This window comes from Prionailurus viverrinus, chromosome D2, assembly GCF_022837055.1.
Source record: "Prionailurus viverrinus isolate Anna chromosome D2, UM_Priviv_1.0, whole genome shotgun sequence".
Taxonomy (NCBI): Eukaryota; Metazoa; Chordata; class Mammalia; order Carnivora; family Felidae; genus Prionailurus; species Prionailurus viverrinus.
In genome coordinates this window covers 74050441-74068324 of record NC_062571.1, presented here as the reverse complement: position 1 = coordinate 74068324, position 17884 = coordinate 74050441, and positions in this window count along the sequence as shown.

Here is a 17884-nt window from a genome sequence, read left to right as displayed (position 1 = left end):
TGGTACTTAGAAACCAAGATCTGGGCTCTAGGTGGCTCATTGCTGCTGGAGTGCCATTGCTCCTAAGTCTTCTCTGTAAAAGAAACCAGGAAGTATATATTATTTAAAACCATAAGCACACACTGATATATCTAACTTAAACCCAGTAACCTAGGTTTTTCTTCACTTTCCTCCCATTCTATGGTTGTATCTTCCTCTCCACAGCAAAACCCTGGTCTGCAACATCAGACATTTGTTCATTTGTTCTATCCTTTAATACACAAAACACACAGCTTCAGAATTATGCTGCCAATACCACTGCCAGCAACAACCCTACTAAATTAAGTTCAAGATGTCTTTGCAGTTCCTTTTACCAACACAAAGTGTCATATTAAAGATACATGGTCATAATACTCTCCCTAACATTACTTGAATTAAAGATTTTCTCTGTGAAGTTACATCGTGCCTACCACTCATATAATGCAGAGTAAGGCTGATGTGCTTCTCTTATGTCAAGTTTAGGGTTTGCTTTTAGAAAACCCTGCCGACTTAGGGCACGTGAGTGGCTCAGGCGGTTGAGCACCCAGCTTTGGCTCAGGTCACGATCTCACAGTTTGTGTTTGAGCCCTGCATCAGGCTCGCTGCTGTCGGTGCAGAGCCCGCTTCGGATCTTCTGTCTCCCTCTCTCACTCTGCACCCCACCCCCCACTCATACTCTCTTTCTCAAAAATGAGTAAATATTAAAAAAAAATCTTTTGGACTTAATTTTATTTTTGGATATACGAAACCCTCCAAACAAACTGAAACTATGTACAAAAGTAAGTTCATAGATGTCTCACTGCTGTCGCATCCCCTTCCCCATGCCTACCCATTTTTTTTTATGCCTGCCCATTTTTATTAGCTTATAGTTTTATTGCTCCTGTGTTTCTTCTTGTAAAATATAAAACAAAAAAAAATATTTCCCCTTACACAAAATGTAGAATACATTTCATGGTCTTTTATATTTTGCTTGTTTTACTTAGTAATATGTATCCTGGAAGGTATTCCCTGTTAACTCATAGAGAGTTTCTTCATTCATTTCTATGACTCCATAGGATTTCCTTGAGTAGATGTACTGTAGTTTATACCCAACTAGTTTATGAATGACCATTCGTGTCGTTTCCAATATTTTGCAGTCACAAATAATCCCAGCTTTTGCATTGTTGTTTTTTCACATTTGTAGATAGATTCTTAGGTACAAAATTGTTGGGTCAAATTGTAAAGCCATGTATGGTTATGACTGCCACAGGGTAGTACCAGTGGATGGACTTTTCCCAAAGTGGGTTATAAAGGAGTTCATCTCTTTTTTGGCAGCCATAACACAGGACCTCTGGTCGGTCCTGTGAGACTCAGTCCTGGCACTGGGCAAATCCAAACATTAATTCACTCATATCCTCCATCACAGATTTCCTTGTGCAAACAGCCCACTGGACGATACGGGGAAGAAGAGAGGCTATACTGCTGGGCCCCTCCCATAACTCAATGGTCCTTTCAGACTCTTCCGCAGTCCTGTGAGCTTCTAGATCTTACCCACGCCTTTTCTTTGTCCACAAAAGCCTGCTGTTCCCCCAGTTTCTAGCCAATGGCTTTCATAATTCATGACTATTTTGGACAAAAATAAAGCTTCAGTCTATGCCATCTTTAAATATGACTTTCTTGGGAAACCTCAGATGATCTTTTTCAATTGAATTGAATGTCTTAACCCAGAGAAACTCCCAGTCTGGAGCGCACTTTGTACATGAGGGAAAGAAAAATGACCCCTTTGTATCTGCCTGGAGATGGTCCCAAATTGGAACTGGGGCCAGTTGTATTTTTGCCCAAACCAAAGCCTCAAATAGAGGGTCTCCTGGCCCCACCCAGCTGGGGCCAGTTTCACCCAGATTCTAGGAAGCTGGGGTGGCCTGAGCATGGAGAGACTGGTCCATATGCCACGATATGGACGGACGTAATCTATGCATAGAAAAGAGGTCCGCAGGGGCGCCTGGGTGGCGCAGTCGGTTAAGCGTCCGACTTCAGCCAGGTCACGATCTCGCGGTCCGTGAGTTCGAGCCCCGCGTCGGGCTCTGGGCTGATGGCTCGGAGCCTGGAGCCTGTTTCCGATTCTATGTCTCCCTCTCTCTCTGCCCCTCCCCCTTTCATGCTCTGTCTCTCTCTGTCCCAAAAAATAAATAAACGTTGAAAAAAAATTTTTTTTTTTTTTTTTTTTAACGTTTATTTATTTTTGGGACAGAGAGAGACAGAGCACGAACGGGGGAGGGGCAGAGAGAGAGGGAGACACAGAATTGGAAACAGGCTCCAGGCTCTGAGGCATCAGCCCAGAGCCCGACGCGGGGCTCGAACTCACGGACCGCGAGATCGTGACCTGGCTGAAGTCGGACGCTTAACCGACTGCGCCACCCAGGCGCCCCGAAAAAAATTTTTTTTTAAAAAAAGAAAAGAGGTCCGCAGAGACTGCTGTCAGAAAGGCCACAGCGGTTATCTCTGGGCAGTGTATTCTCCCCGTATTCATATTCTCCTGTATGTTTATTTTATTTTGTTGTTGCTGTTTGAAAACAATCCTATTTCATGGGTGTCATTTGAAAAATTTTAATTTTAATGTATTCGCTAAAAGGTCACTGACTCCCCCTGGCCCACACGTGCCATGAGAGAGGAAACACAGCTTCATTCAAAAGCAGCAAGTTTCCACCATGCGTAAGTTCCAGTTGAATTACCAAGTTGGTAACGCCACGCCCTCTCAACAGCAGGATGTGTTTTTCTGTCCCTTGTCATCTCTGTCACCATGAGCAACAAACCTTCTTTGTGCATCTACCCTGTGCCTGGAGCTGCTCTAGGGCTGGCGGTGACGTAATGCTGTCCCCGACGTGCTGGCATTTGGGTATCAGGAGCAGGTGAACATAATCGCTGCTGAGTGTAGAGAGAGAAACGTCCTAGAGAGTGAAGGGCTAGCTTTGTGCAAGATGGCGGCAAGGTGAACGATTCCCAGGGAAGAGGAGGGCGGTCCAGCTGAGTGTGAGAGAAGAAAAGTGGAAAAGAGGGCCATGGTGGGTTTCCCAAGTGGTGTGAAAATGTGGGGCTGTGAGATGCTGAGGCTGCCGGGCAGGAGGGTCGGGCATTAGGCCAGACCCTGATCCTGAGCGTCTTTACGACTTCAGCCTATAAGGGATGAGGAGGAAGTCAAGGTTGGAAGATTTCAGATGGGAGCGAGCCGTGATCTGCATTTTGGAAAAAAGCATTTTGGCAGTTTTGTCAAAACTGGATTGGGTGTGGGTGGTTGGGACTAGAGGCAAGGAGACCAAGTGACAGAGTAACCTAGTGAGAGCTGGCCAGGGGCCCATCTGAGGTGGTGCTGAGGGGCCGAGGAGGAGTGACTGTGGCCGTCTGTGGGTTCTAGTGACCGCCAGGGTGGGCGAATGAAGCAGGGGTAAGCCAAGTGCTTTTTGCTGCACCACGCGGTCTATGAGGGCGAGGCCCATGTGTGTTCAGAGCCTAGCACAGCCTGGCACGTACGAGGAGCTCAGTGAATATTTGTACCCACCATGTACCATGAGAAACCGGGCTGCCGGAGCGGTCAGAGGAACATCACTGCAACATCCCCAAATCACTGAAAGCGACTTTCAATTCTCCTGCTGTCTCCTAGAAAAATGCAAAGGGGGGACATTCATGACATCCAGCAGAACTTTAAAAAAATCCTTTTTTTCTTGTCATCGCCTGCCTCCCCACACGCTCGTTTTCTCATATTCATGGCGGCCGCCTCCAACAGCGCTCCTCTCTTTCCAGACGCGCAAACGTTCTTCTTTGCATCTGTTCTTTTTTTTTTTTTTTTCCCTTCCATCTGCACCTTTGAGATCAAAGCTGCCTTTTTGTTCTTCTCTTCTTCTTCTTCTTTAAACTCTGGTGAGAATTCTAATTCTCTTTCCGTGTACATCCGCTAGCCTCTGGCTTCTCCAGTTGAGCGTGTGCTCATATGTTTTATCCTTTCTCTCCATTAATATCGTAGAAACCCAAGCACCAACGATACACAGAGAAGCATCCTTTTAGAAGCGGGGAGAAGGGGAGACCGCACACTCGTATACTTTCCCGATCTATTTTTTCAAGTTGTTACTTAAAACAAGCAAATGGTTTTGGCAGATATTGGAAATATTGATTCCTTGCATTTGGTAGCATTAAACAGAATAGAAAGTATTTTTACGGATATTATTTTACGCTATCATCCCAAAGCTCTTATGTGATGCTATTTATATCTTCATTTCACAGATGAGAAAAATGAGGTGTAGAGAGGTCATGTGATTTAAAATTTGGCAATTAATTAAGCAAATCGATGGTGACTTGGGGCATATGATTGGGACTTCTGACCGCAGTATTTCTTGAGTTGGATGGGCACATTCATGTGTGGGTTGTGTATTTTTGTGTTGTTGTTGTTCTGTTTTTCTGTTTTTGTTTCTGTTTTGCCAATTCTTGCTAGGATCAAAGAGCTATCAGGGTCTGACTGATCAGAGATGTTGGGTGACTTTCACAAGATCACACAGCTGGTTGGAGGGGAGGATTGCTTAGATTCTCAGATTCTAATCCAGATTCTCCAAATTTCAGGTTCTGAATTTCACGCTGCAACTGTCCTAGGCTGCTGCCAGCCCAGGAGAGTGGACCCTGGAGCTTTTAGAACCCTTGAGTCTTAGGGGCTGGTTAGAATTCTTTGGCTGCAAGCAACAGAGATGGGTCTGGCTATTCAAGTTTTATTCAAAAAAATGTAATAGAAAGACACAGGGCAACTCATAGAATCAAAGGAGCTGATCAACCAGGCCTTGGAAAGGATAGGATCTTGGACTGAGGGTCTCAGAGGGAGGTAATTCCTTGGAACAAAATTAGGTGCTGCCACAGCAGAAAGGGAACGTATCCTGTGCAGGCACAAATCACCAGTGTCTACCTCGGGAAACGTCTACCACTTTGCAAATGAATCTTGGGTGCTGTTAAAGCCACTGCTGTGGACTCAACATCTATTTCCGCCTTATTTCTTTTGAAAAGAGCCCCGATTTTGCTCATACTCATGGAAGGAGACTCTGTCTCCAGCTCAGGAGTCAACCCAGCTCCATTGAAGCCAGGGGAGAGAATCCTATTGTCCTTGCCCATGATTGGTTCAGACTTCCGAGTGGTCATGCGGTCCGGTTCTGTCCAGTGAGAAGTGACCGGAGAGGCTGGATGGGGAAGAAGAAAGACCCACAGGAAGACATACGATCTTTTCCCTCTGGATACGCAGCGGCTAAATAGGACACAAGGAACTGCAGCGGCCATCTTGCTCCTGTCCCCTACGGTCAAGCCGCAGCATAGTTGGGCCAGACCAGAGAGATGGGGATGGTGCCACCTTCAAATTGCTTGTTACCGAGTCAAGATTTTTATCGTTTGCAGGCAGAGGTGTCCTAATACAGAAACTCTCTTGGATAGAAGGACAGATTTATTACCCGTTACTCCAGAGGTTAGTACTAAGACCAAAAGGTGATATAATGGGGAAAACATTTCAACCAGGAGAGGAAGGGCTTGCTGACATCAGTCCGAGATAGGGGGTGTGGTAGCTTCAGGTACTGAGTTCCCATCAGGGGAGGCATTCAAACAAGATGTCTGTCTGGGGTGCAGCAGAAGGGTTTTCTGCACAGAGCAATGAGATCACCTCTAAAGTTCCTCTGACCTTAAACTCCCAGGATTCTGTGCTCAGGAACAAGGACCTAGAATCAACCTGGACCTCCCTTCTAAAGCATTCCATGGGGTCAGACTTTTCTATTTTCTATTCATCTGAGTCCATTGTCTTAATTTTTTTCTTTAGATTCAGTTTTTCTGATACTTTGAAAAACCTGAGCGAGCTTGATGTGTTGCTATCCTTAGAATCTTTGAAAAAATTGTATAAATATATTCTTTCTCTCTCTCTCTAACACACACACACACACACACAATCACATGTGCACACATGTACACACAAACACAGTTACACACAAACACCCAAATTATCCACAGGCAATAATTCTAACCAGAAAACAGAAACCCCTTCCCCTAGCCCCTGACCATATTCCAGTAACCCCTGACTTCTCTGTGTCATGAGCTGTCTAGTAAGATGAGCCGTGAACTTGAAGTAAGAAGATGTGGGTTTGATTTCCAGCCAGGCCGCCTCCTGGCTGGGTGGTCCCGGGCAGGTCACCTGCTCTCTTTCGACCTAAGAAGTCATTCAGCAAAGTAGCTATCCCGGGGCTGGCACATATGTGGATCTCAGCAACTGAAGTCATGAGGCATCGCCTCAAGGAGGCCTGGATGTGTTCAGAGAAGGGGTCCAAGTGTGGGGTGAGGGTGGGCAGAGTTAGCAACATTCGCAGAAGATGGGACACGGATGCTGATTTGAAGGGTGACCCAGAGGTTTCCAAGGAGACCAAAGTCTACAAATCAAGGAGACCAAAGTCTACAAATCAAGGAGACCAAAGTCTACAAATCCAAGGAGACCAAAGTCTACAAAGTCCCCCTTTCTTTTTTTTAATATATATATATATATATATATATATGTCTTTAAGTTTATTTATTTTGAGAGAGAGAGAGAAAGAGAGAATGGAGGAGGAGCAGAGAGAGAGAGGGAGAGAGAAAATCCCAAACAGGTTTTGTGCTATCAACACAGAGCCCAGGGTGGGGCTCAAACTCACAAACTGTCAAATCATGACCTGAGCAGAGATCAAAAGTCAAGTGCTTAACCAGCTGAGCCACCCAGGCACTCCTCAAGGTACCCCCATTTTTTTCAAAACAAAATTTAATGTTTGTTTATTTTTGAGAGAGAGAGAGAGCAAGTTGGGGAAGGGCAGAGAGAGAGAGAGAGAGGAAGACACAGAATCAGAAGCAGGCTCCAGGCTCTGAGCTGTCAGCACAGAGCCCAACGCGGGGCCTTAACCCACAAACCACGAGATCATGACCTGAGCCAGAGTCAGAGGCTTAACTGATTGAGTTTTGCAGGTGCCCCAAAGCACCCCCTTTGTTGAATGGTGCCAGGCACCTGACATTAAGACAGACCTTTCCGACCCGTCCCCTCTCTTTAAACCACTTCTCCCACCCACTTCTGTTGATTCAGTGTTAAAGATTCACATATTGACTTTCTTCTGATTATAAAAGAAAAACATGTTACCTGTTGAAAATGTGGGGAGTAACATATAAAAAATAAAGATCACTCATACTCTTGTTATACAGAGATTACCACGATTACTGTGTTAACGTCTTTCCTTCTAGTCTTTTAAATGCACGTATACCTACTCTAGAGAAATAGAGAAGTGGGTTGATGTGATGTACTTACCTAGATATGTGGCTCTGAGTCTATAATCAATAGTGCCTGACATTTACTGGCACTTACTATGCGCCAGCCACTTGTTCTACGCACAAGTATCAACTCATTTAGCTAGAAAGTAGCTACTGTTATTATCCCCAGTTTACCGATGAGTGCACCGAGGCAACCAGAAGTGCCCACTGTCACACAGTAAGAAATTGAACCCAGGCCTGTGCTTTAAACTGTGATCTCTAGATACTGCCTTTTTTTGTTCCTGGCTTCAGCCTAAAAGACATCCTACGTGTGGAGGGCTTGGCGAGCTTCTCTCTGAGAGCCTTCCTGTTACCCTTGGCTGTTTAAGGGAAGGGGTGTTTATTTATTTTTTAAAATGTATGTGTATATGTATGTATTTAGAGAGTGTGTGTTGGGGGGGGGGAGAGAAAGAGAGAGAGAGAGAGAGAGAGAGAGAATCCCAAACAGGCTCTGTGATGTCAGCCCAGAGCCCGACACAGGGCTTGAACACACGAACCGTGAGATAGTGACCTGAGCAGAAACCAGGAGTTGGACACTTAACCAACGGAACCACCCAGGTGCCCCAGGGGGAGGATGTTTAGAGAGAGGTCAGGTGACCCGGGGAGAGCAGCCTGGTTGTCCACGCAGGTGCACTCAGCAGGCCCTAAGTGAGCATTTCTGCGTCAGGGGCCCTATCCTCCACCCTGTCACTCAGAACCGGAAGCGACAGCCACACGAGGTCTGCTTTTTCCAGGGAGACCCCTGCAGTTATCCTGGCTCAGGGAAGGCAGGCATATCAGCACACCACACTGCCAAGTTCACATGGAGAGCCTGAGTTGGGTGGGCCTCCCTCCCCTTTGCTGTTAAGCCCCTCTGTCCCAGGGTAAGCAAGCCACACCTTGACAGAGGCTGCTTGGTTACCAGCCTGACTCTGGTGGGGGTCACAGGTCTCAGATTGCTTTGCTGACCAGCCTTGAAAAAGTGATTGAAATTTTCCCGTGCCTCGGTTTCCTCATCTGTAAGCAGGATAATGCTAACACCTTCTTCTAGGGTTGTTAGGAGAGTAAGGGAAAAGAACATAACCCACAATAATCCATAATGAACTGTGTGCTCTTTGGAGAGGGCCCGGAGCTCTCTCTCTCCCAGGGTAGGAACCAGGTTTTCCCATCCTTCTGTTTACCAGCTGGGCCTGGTACATAATAGACCCTTAATACCTGCTTGTTTTAGTATGCAAATAAGTAAGTGAATGAATGGATTCCCACCCTGTAGATCTGTGAACCCCTGAAAGTGGTGTGCACAGTATCAGATTCCCAAAGAGGCATGTGACCCGGGAGGTGTCGAAGGGTGGCCACAGGCCTTGGGACAGGGTAGGGTAAGCCCCACCCTGGTCTGGCAGGAGCCCAGGGGGCGCCTGGGTGCCCTGGCAAATAAGCTTGGGGAAGGGCAGACATTCTGAGCTCATTCGTGGGACCTGAGAAGGACTTTTGTGGGATCTGACATTTCGTGTCCAAATGTGAAATTCCTTGGCCCCCGCACAGAGTTGAATGTGTTGGCTGCAGCCAATTTGCCTTCTGATCTCACACGCACACCCCTGGTTTGTTTTGAGAGCTGCAGTTTGGAGAAACGGCAACACAATTTAGAAACCAAATCGCATGGCCAGAGTGAGGGTAGTGGTCGAGGCAGGATCCAGCTCCCCGCCCTTCCTGGGAAGTGAGGGACAGTCTCCTGGCAGAGTTTAGAGAAAGAGGAAGATAGAAAAATATGACAAATCATTAAAGGGGATCTGGAAAGGACCAGGGGCCCCCTCATTATCCCTCTGCCTTAGCACAACGGTTTGATTTTTCTGCATGCCAGTTATCTATCACATGCGGGCATGATTTTAGTGGTTATAATCAGTATACAGACTTTTTCTGCTTTTTTTTTTAACTTAATATGATATTATGACATTTTCCCATGTTGCTACACCACCTTCCTATTTATATTTGTGATTCTAGTCAGTTGTACTCTTTGCACGAAATAACACTGAAAAATACATGCCTAAATATAGTTGCTTTCTTTTGACATAGAATAGATTTCTAAGAGAAGGAATAATTGATCAAAGTGTTTTTAATGTCACAGATGCTTTTCCAAAGTGTGAAACTTAGTTTGTATCAGCGTTATCTATATATGCGTGAAAGGATAGTTTTAACACAATCTCATCATCATTAGATATTATTGGTTCATTGTTTTATAACTTACCCAATGTTTTGTAAGCGTTTAATTGTAGACACACACATATAAATCACTGCTAAGAATGATAATTTTTCATGTGCTTGTTTAACATTTTCCTTCATAGGTATATTTCTTTGTGATTTTTTTAAAAAAAATTTTTAACATTGATTTATTTTTGAGAGACAGGGAGAGAGACAGAGCATGAGTGGGGGGTGGGGAACAGAGAGAGAGGGGGACACAGAATCTGGAGCAGGCTCCAGGCTCTGAGCCATCAGCACAGAGCCCGACGCAGGGCTCAAACCCATGAACCGTGAGATCATGACCTGAGCTGAAGTTGGATGCTTAACGGACTGAGCCACCCAGACGCCCCATTTCTTGGTGACTTTTGTGTTTAGCTCTGTACTTTGAGAAACACACATGTGCACACATGCACACCTGTTAGATCACATGTGATGCAACCTACCACCTCATGTATTTTTCTTTTTATCCTCAATTTGCTTTGTTTCTGAAACAACAGAAACGTAACTTTTTTAAGTTCAATATTTTGATTTAAAAACAATTTTTTTTAATGTTTATTTATTTATTTTTTTTAAACTTTTTTTTTTTTTTAATTTTTTTTCAACATTTATTTATTTTTGGGACAGAGAGAGACAGAGCATGAACGGGGGAGGGGCAGAGAGAGAGGGAGACACAGAATTGGAAACAGGCTCCAGGCTCCGAGCCATCAGCCCAGAGCCCGACGCGGGGCTCGAACTCAGGGACCGCGAGATCGTGACCTGGCTGAAGTCGGACGCTTAACCGACTGCGCCACCCAGGCGCCCCTAATGTTTATTTATTTTTGAGAGACAGAGACAGAGCATGAGCGGGAGAGGGGCAGAGAGAGAAGGAGACACAGAATCCGAAGCAGGCTCCAGTCTCTGAGCTGTCAGCACAGAGCCCGACGTGGGGCTTGAACTCATGAACTGTGAGATCATGACCTGAGCCGAAGTCGGACGCTCAACCGACTGAGCCAGCCAGGTGCCCCAATATTTTGATTTCTTAAAAAAATTTCTCCTCTTGCTCCAACCTTAGAACTTTATCAGGACACCAGGGAAAAAAAGCAGGGGGTGGGGCGGGGAGGAAATCAAGACGATGACAACCAGGGCACCTGGGTGGCTCAGTTGGTTGGGTGTCTGACTTCGGCTCAGGTCATGATCTCACGGCTGGTGGGTTCGAGCCCTGTGTCGGGCTCTGTGCTGCAGCTTGCAGCCTGGGGCCTGCTCCGGATTCTGTCTCCCTCTCTCTCTGCCCCTCCCCCAGTCAAGCTCTGTCTCTCAAAAATGAATGAATGTTAAAAAAATTTTAAAAAAGACAATGGCAATGTTTGGGGGCGGGGGTAAAGTAAATAACACGCTCCTACCTTTACCCCGACCATCCTCCGTCCTCAGGGTGAACCAGAGGTCGTAGGACAATGCGTTTTCTTCCCGTTTGACCAGTGAAAACTGTCCAGGTATGGGCCTGTTTGGAGAGGAACTGTCTTCCTTCTCTCCCCTCCTGCCTCCCTGCGAGCCAGGGAAGGCCTTTGCTGGGGCATCTGGGGACGTTATGTGTAGTGCCGGGGACTGCACTGCACAGAGCAGACCCCTGGGGCAGGGGGAGGCTGGCTTGTGGACCCACCGTGGTGCCCGAGAACCCTGCCCCTGGCCTGTGCGCCGGGCCTGCTCTCTGGGCAAGGTGAAATGTTGTTCCGCAGTTGAGTGCTTGGCTTACTGTCTGGTACCAGATAAGCAAACACAGATGGGAGCTGTTGCTGCTGGTGACTAAGGTCGTTGTCACAGTCCTTCTTTCCCGGGCGGGGGCGGGGTGGGGGGAGCACCCATCCCCGGTCACTGAGCATTTTTGTCTTCACAGCAGCCCCGAGAGGAGGGTACAATGATTAGTCCCATTTGGCAGATGAGAAAAACCTGGCTTCGAGTGATTAACACCGAAAACCCAGACGTGGCAAAGCTGGCATTCTGCTCCGGGTGGGTGACAGGCAGGGTGAGGCAGGGGGACTAGGTGTGACCTTTATCTGCACTGTGGGAGACTGGGCATCAGATAGGCTTGGCGATCTGCCTGAGGCCACACAGCAAACGCACGGCAGAGCCTGGTCTCGGAGACACGGGTCTTGAGACCGGGTCTGGTGCCTGTCCCACTACGGACATGGTGATGACTGCTGTCAGCCAAGTGCACACCATGCGCCAGGTGTGCTGGGGCCTTCTTGGTTCTTATCAGCCTAGGAGGAGGGCCCGGGGAGAGGCTGGATGAGACCCAGGATCACCCGCGCCTGAAGCTTGTGTTTTAGCCACCCCGGCCCTGCCGCACGCGGGTTTGCCCTGCAGGACCGTGGGATGTGAGCCTGTGTGCCAGCGCGGGGCTGGGGGACAACAGGGCGCCTTTGTCCCTGCTCCCCTGACCACCAGATTGTCCTCCTGACACGTGGCCCTCATCCCTCGTCTGGCTGAAAAGAGAAGGCTGATCAGTTTTACCTTTAATCTGTCTACTTTCCAAATTTACAGAGTTTCTGGGGACAGGCTGGTTAATAAAAATAGTCTCCCGGGAAATTTGTCCACTTTTCCACACAGCTTCTTCCTCGCTCAGGCAGGCTGGGACTCATTACTGAGCACTGGTTACGAGGAATCACCGTGCGTAATGACCAACGTTGACGGCAAGCTTCCTTTGTTGAAGAAACTGGGTTAAGCATTATCTAATGTAACGCTCCAGTGGCTCCAGTAGATAGGATTTTATCAACCCTCTTTTACAAGTGAATCCGAGAAGGTAGGTAACCTACCCAAGACTATGGAGCTTGGAAAGGGTGGAGCTTGGATTCAAACCCAAGTATAACCCAACTCCCAAACTCCTACCCCTTAACTCTTCCGCTCCCTGCCCCCTGCCTTCCAGTGGAGGAGATTGAGGGTAGGTGAAGCCCGGAGCATTTTCCTTATACATTTTGCATGCCTGGGTGTTGGTCAAGGTCTCCCTTGAATTTTGGTGACACCTGTCTGCTTCTCTCCTTTCCACTGGAGTTGGGAGCGCCTGAAGGCTGGGTCCATGTCTGGCTAGACTGTGTCCCAGCACAGCAGCACAGTGAGGCGCTTGTATGTGTCTGTTGCAACAGGAGAGTGAATGACAAGGCACGATGGGGCGGACAGGTGGGTGACCAGCTGTCTTGGCTGATTTGCAGTGGGGTGTTTTTGGAAATGGTGTGATTTTAGGGCAAACTTTTGTTGTAGAAGAGAGAGGGAGTAGACCCGTTTCCTTGACTTCTTTTAGGACAGGACTTTACCTCCAGATGGTGAAGCTGGCCAGCTCTGGGGGGCTCCTGACTCTTCTTCTAGCTCCAAGTCTTCCGGCAAGTGACTTGACCTTACTGCGCTCAATGTCCACCTCTGAAATGGAGGCCAATATTGGTTTGTGCCTCAGAGGGAAGGCTGTGAAAACTAAATGGGCATGTCTGGAAAGGACTGCTGCTGTGATAACTTCCTGGGAGAGTCCATGTCCTGTGAAAAGTTGGATTTTAAACATTCAGTGATTTGGATGTTGGGTACCTGGGGTTTCATGATATCATTCTTTCTACTTCTATGGATGCTTGAAACTCACCACAATAAGCTGTTTTGAACACAAGCAATAGATGTCTGTTAGTTTTGCTTAGAAAACAAACACAAATAGGGAGATGGGGAGTGGGCAAAGTGGGTGAAGGTGGGGGAGGTCCAGGCTTCAGCTTATGGAACGAAGGAGGTACGGCATAGGGAATATAGTAAAAAAATACAAAACCGAAATACAATCGTAGATGTATCGTGGGATAGAATGCAGAATGTACATGCAAATTTTAAATTAAGCGGTAGATTCTAAAGAAATGAATGGCTTAAAGCAGCTGCTTAGGATTACGACCTCAGGCCGAGGCTGCTTATGATCTCACCGGGCCTTCAATGTTCTCACCTTTAAAAATGTCAGGAATAATGACGCTTCCCTCCAAGTACTTTACGAGTCAAGCGAGAGAAGAGATGTGAGGGTGCTTTGGAAACTGTAATTCTGCCTTCCAGTTCGATGATTTGTTCATCCTTTTAATACGTTTCTTGAGGCCCTGCTACGTGCTACTTGCTGGGGCACAGTCCTGCACAGCTCTCCATGGCATGCAGGGTAGACTGGGGGCATTCTCCTGAGATCACGCTGCCCAGGTGCAAATTCTGACCCTGCCACTTACTCCTCGGGGAATCGTGGTGGGCCTCAGTTTCCTTGTCTGCAAAATGGGGGTAGTGATCCTTCCTCTGCATTGCTGTGAAGATCAAAAAGGACAGTAGAAGTAAAGTGCCTAGAGCAATGCCTAGCACACAGCAAGTACTTAGTATATGTTCGTTATTACTACCTCCCACAGGGAGGCTACAGCCTAGTTGTAAAGGCTCAGAATAAACAGATAAGCAAAATGGCTTTAAAGAAGAACTGGGGTGGCATGACCTAACAGGAAACAACACGTGGGCCCCTCCAGGGCCCTTCCAGGGCACTGACCTTTAAGGTAAATCAATTGGATGATATTAAGCAGGGGCAGAGGTGAGGGCAGAGGGCAGCAGAAGGTGAGGCAGGAAGAACTGCTCTTGACAGAGTAGCGTCGAGTTACTGGGTATAGTTGGTCAGGTTGTGAACTGTTCAACCCTTAGACATTGTGGACCTGCATATTTTTTTTTTTTTACATCAATTGTCTGGAAGATAAAATGAGTGTGTTATTTTGATCAGGATATTACGCTGGTTTTCCAGCAGTTGGAAGTTAAGTGTCTTGGGAAGGGACTCCTTGTTCTAATGGTAGTGATTGTGAATGTGTTATATGGGTTAGTGGAGGCTCAGGAGTGGGGGATAAGACAGGGGTGTGACTGGAATGAAGCTAGCGGGGTGGATGGGGCCACATCCTGCAGGGCCTCGTAAGCCTGGGAAACAAGTTTGGGTTGATCCTAATTCCAGTGGGAAATTTGGGGGAGGGTTATGAACAGAGGACAAGTGGATCTCCACCCACTGCCCCGCCATCCATCAGGCTGACCTGAAGGGGGCGCAAAGAGTAGCAGCTGGAGGCCCCGGGAAGGCTGATGAGAGGTGAAGGGGATGGTCTGTTGTTGCCCTGATGGTGGTGGCCCTGGAAAGTAGTGGTGTTCGTTGCCCATTTGTTAATGAGGAAAAGGCCAATGCAAAGTAAAAGCCAGAGGGAGGTGGGGAGAAGACAGGATTCTGAAGATCTTTTATAGCCACAGATTAGTTCTTTTTCCTGAATCTCAAAGTCCTTGAAGACCTCCCACTTCTCCATCTTCTCACTTTGGCCGAGATGCCTGTGTTTTGTTCCCACATGGCCTGGAGCAATGTCCAGATTGGAAATCCATTGCAAGCAAATGGATCTGGGACTTCATGGTAAAGGGGGTGAGGATAGGCGGACCCCTGAGGCTGGAACTAGGGGGAGGGGCAGGTGGGCCTGCCAGGGGCAGGTGCAGTGGCTCGGCTGGTGTCAGCCCCAGATGCCATCTGGGTAGCTCTGGCTCTGAGCGGGACTGTCTGAGCACTCTGTGGCACCGCCTCCATTGATGGTACCAGGAGGGCGACACCCCTGTCCCCTTCACTGGGGGAGGCAGGGGTTCGGAGGAGGTTGGTTAACGTGCCCAGGGCACCCTGCCTGATGCCGGGGCCCTCCCTTGCCCTGCCATTCACAGCTGCTTCCTGACATGGCCTGGTCTCCTCTGCCCAGTCTGCCCATAGGAAAGCCACCATTTTGTTCAGTTGCTAACTAATGGAGACTTTTGAGTTTGATTCTTAGTCTGGGGTCTAAGGGGCCTCAGCTGGGCTTCAGGGAGCCGAGAGCCTGGAAGTGTATGGTGGGGGGCAGCCTTTTCCCAGAATAAGGGCAGAGTCTTGTTGGCCAAGAGTATAAATTTTGGCTGTTTTGCTTCCTTGAAGCTTGGGATGGTAACTGGCACATAGTAAAACCTCAATAAGTGTCTGTGGAAGGAGGGAAGGATTTTCTCAGGATTAAGGTCCTTATCCAATGGTTCTTCCTCAGCCCATGGCTTCCAGAACTGAAGGACATCTTTTCGTGGGCTATCAGCGAAGACTTAATGGTCCCTCTCTGCTTTATGGGTGAGGCCCAGAGACAAGCTCTCATAAGGCTGAGCTCAGGAACCTGCTGACCTCAAGACAGATCTCCCCTCCTCAACCCAGTGCCGCCTTCCTCTCTTCTCCAGGCAAAGACTGTGACCATGGACCTGCCACCACAAAGAAGACGCACAATAGTGCAAACAGCACGGGCAGAGAAGCCCGCCTCCATGAGGGATGTGCAAATGTTCCTGTGATGGGGCAGAACCATCCAGAAGGGCAGCTCTAGGATGGTGGGAGAGCAAGTAGCACCAGCCTAGGGGAGAGTTGATTTTTCAAGGACTTTTCCTGGCATTTGAGGCTGCAGGTGGCTGAATCTGCCCAGGCTTATCCTTGCACGGTGCAGAATGCTCTCTTTCTTTGCCGGGCATAGAATTCTAGAAAGCTGGAGAGAAGGGATTCTGGAGGTCAGCATCATGAGGCGGATGCCTCAGTTCACACTCTCTGCAGGGGCCAGATATTGCTAATCATCACCGCATTCCCTCCCACTGAGCTAGAAAGGGCCTTAGTGCCTCCTCTGGTGTCCCTGCCAGGCATTAGCAATCAATTGCAGTTAGCTTCCTGCTGGGCCTTTTGGAGGGGGGCCACTGAGGGCCCAAGAAGCTGGGAAGCAGGGCGCTGTCTCTATCTGTAGGACTTTGAAGGAGAGATTTAGCTTCTCTGAGCCCCGGTTTCCACCCCACTATTTATTTACTTGACCACTCATTCATTGCTTCCACAAACATATATTGAGCACCTACTGTAAGCCAGGCATCGGGCTACCAGCTGAAGAAGGTGCAGGAAGTAATTTTTCCCTGTAACACAAACCCTTTTGGCTCTAATAGTCTACAGTTTGTTGCAGCCTTTGTGAGAGCTTTCCTGGCCACGGGATCATTCCGGTTTTCCTTCTCTGAGCCTTGTCTCACTTTGCCCTGTCCTCCTTCGTATGTGGCTTCCAGAATGTTCCATCTTACTATGAACCGGTAGCTTGCAGAGCCAGGGTTTGGGCCTTCCTGAGAATACTGCTAAGAGAGTGGCCGCAGATGTTTGCTCTGCTGTCTGAAATACTTACAAACAATATTTGGATGACCCTTCATTACCTGAGTAGGCATTTCTCAGGTTTACACTGCAGGCCTGAGTGACTGTGATATTCTGAGAAATAATTTCCTCTGGCCCTTGAAGGTTGCTCCTGGAAGAATCACGTGGCAACCCATGTTGTATATGTGAAATGTGTTTTGGAATGTGAATGGAGAAGCTGATTCACACCAGATGGGGTAGAAATCCAAGGGAAAAGGATGTATAAACTGGACACTGTGATTTTAAGAGGTACTAAAGGTCAGAGGTCAAGGAGAACTTGACCTATTGCCCGGGCTATCCCTTAAGATTTTCTGTGGCCTTAGCTCATCTGAATCTCGGCCCTGTTACAAAGGAGTCACTTCTATGATATTCAGTGTACAGACCAAATTCTGGTGGCATCTCACAAAGTCCAAAGCAGCTTTTACTGGAAGCTTCCTACATAAAAGCTCAGATTTGGATTAGTCTCAGTGTTTCTCAAAATCAAAAGAAAAAAAAAATTCTGGATAAACATTTTAAAAAAGAGCTACTCACCCCCATATCTTCTGTGTGTCTTTCACCAGCCAAAACTTTTTTTTGCCTAGATCCATTCTGTAATTTATAAGACACAAGGGAGAGGCATTTTTGTGGTCCAAATTTGCCGATTAAATAATAAGTCCTATTTACTGTAGCACATGTAGCCTGGCCCTGTGCTGAGTGTTTTACATATATTATCTCCCATAATTACCCTGCCTGTGATTATGAACCCCTTTCACTGATGAAGAAACAGACCCAGAGAGGTGTGTCCTCGGGTCACTTGATGGGGACAGGGAATGACTCAGCCCAGATTTGAACCTCGGGTCTGGCTGACTCTACGTGGCCCCACATTCTTCTCCACTCTGCTTTCTCGTGTTGTACTTGCCCTGTCCCTGTCTCACTGCACCCTCTGGATTCGCACCTTCAGTGGTATATCCACGAGGAAGGCAGGAGGGTGTGTCTGTCTGGGGGCTGAAGAGCGAGGAGGGAGGCTGTTGCAGGGTGGTGTCTGTGGGCTGGGGGGTGGGGGGTGAAGAGAATCTCAGAGAAGATGAGTAATTGAGGGCCTGAGGCCGAGGCACTGTTTTCCTTTTTACTATTTAACTGTCTGTTCCAGGCGCTATGCAAAGTCTAGGGGCGACAGTGGTGGAC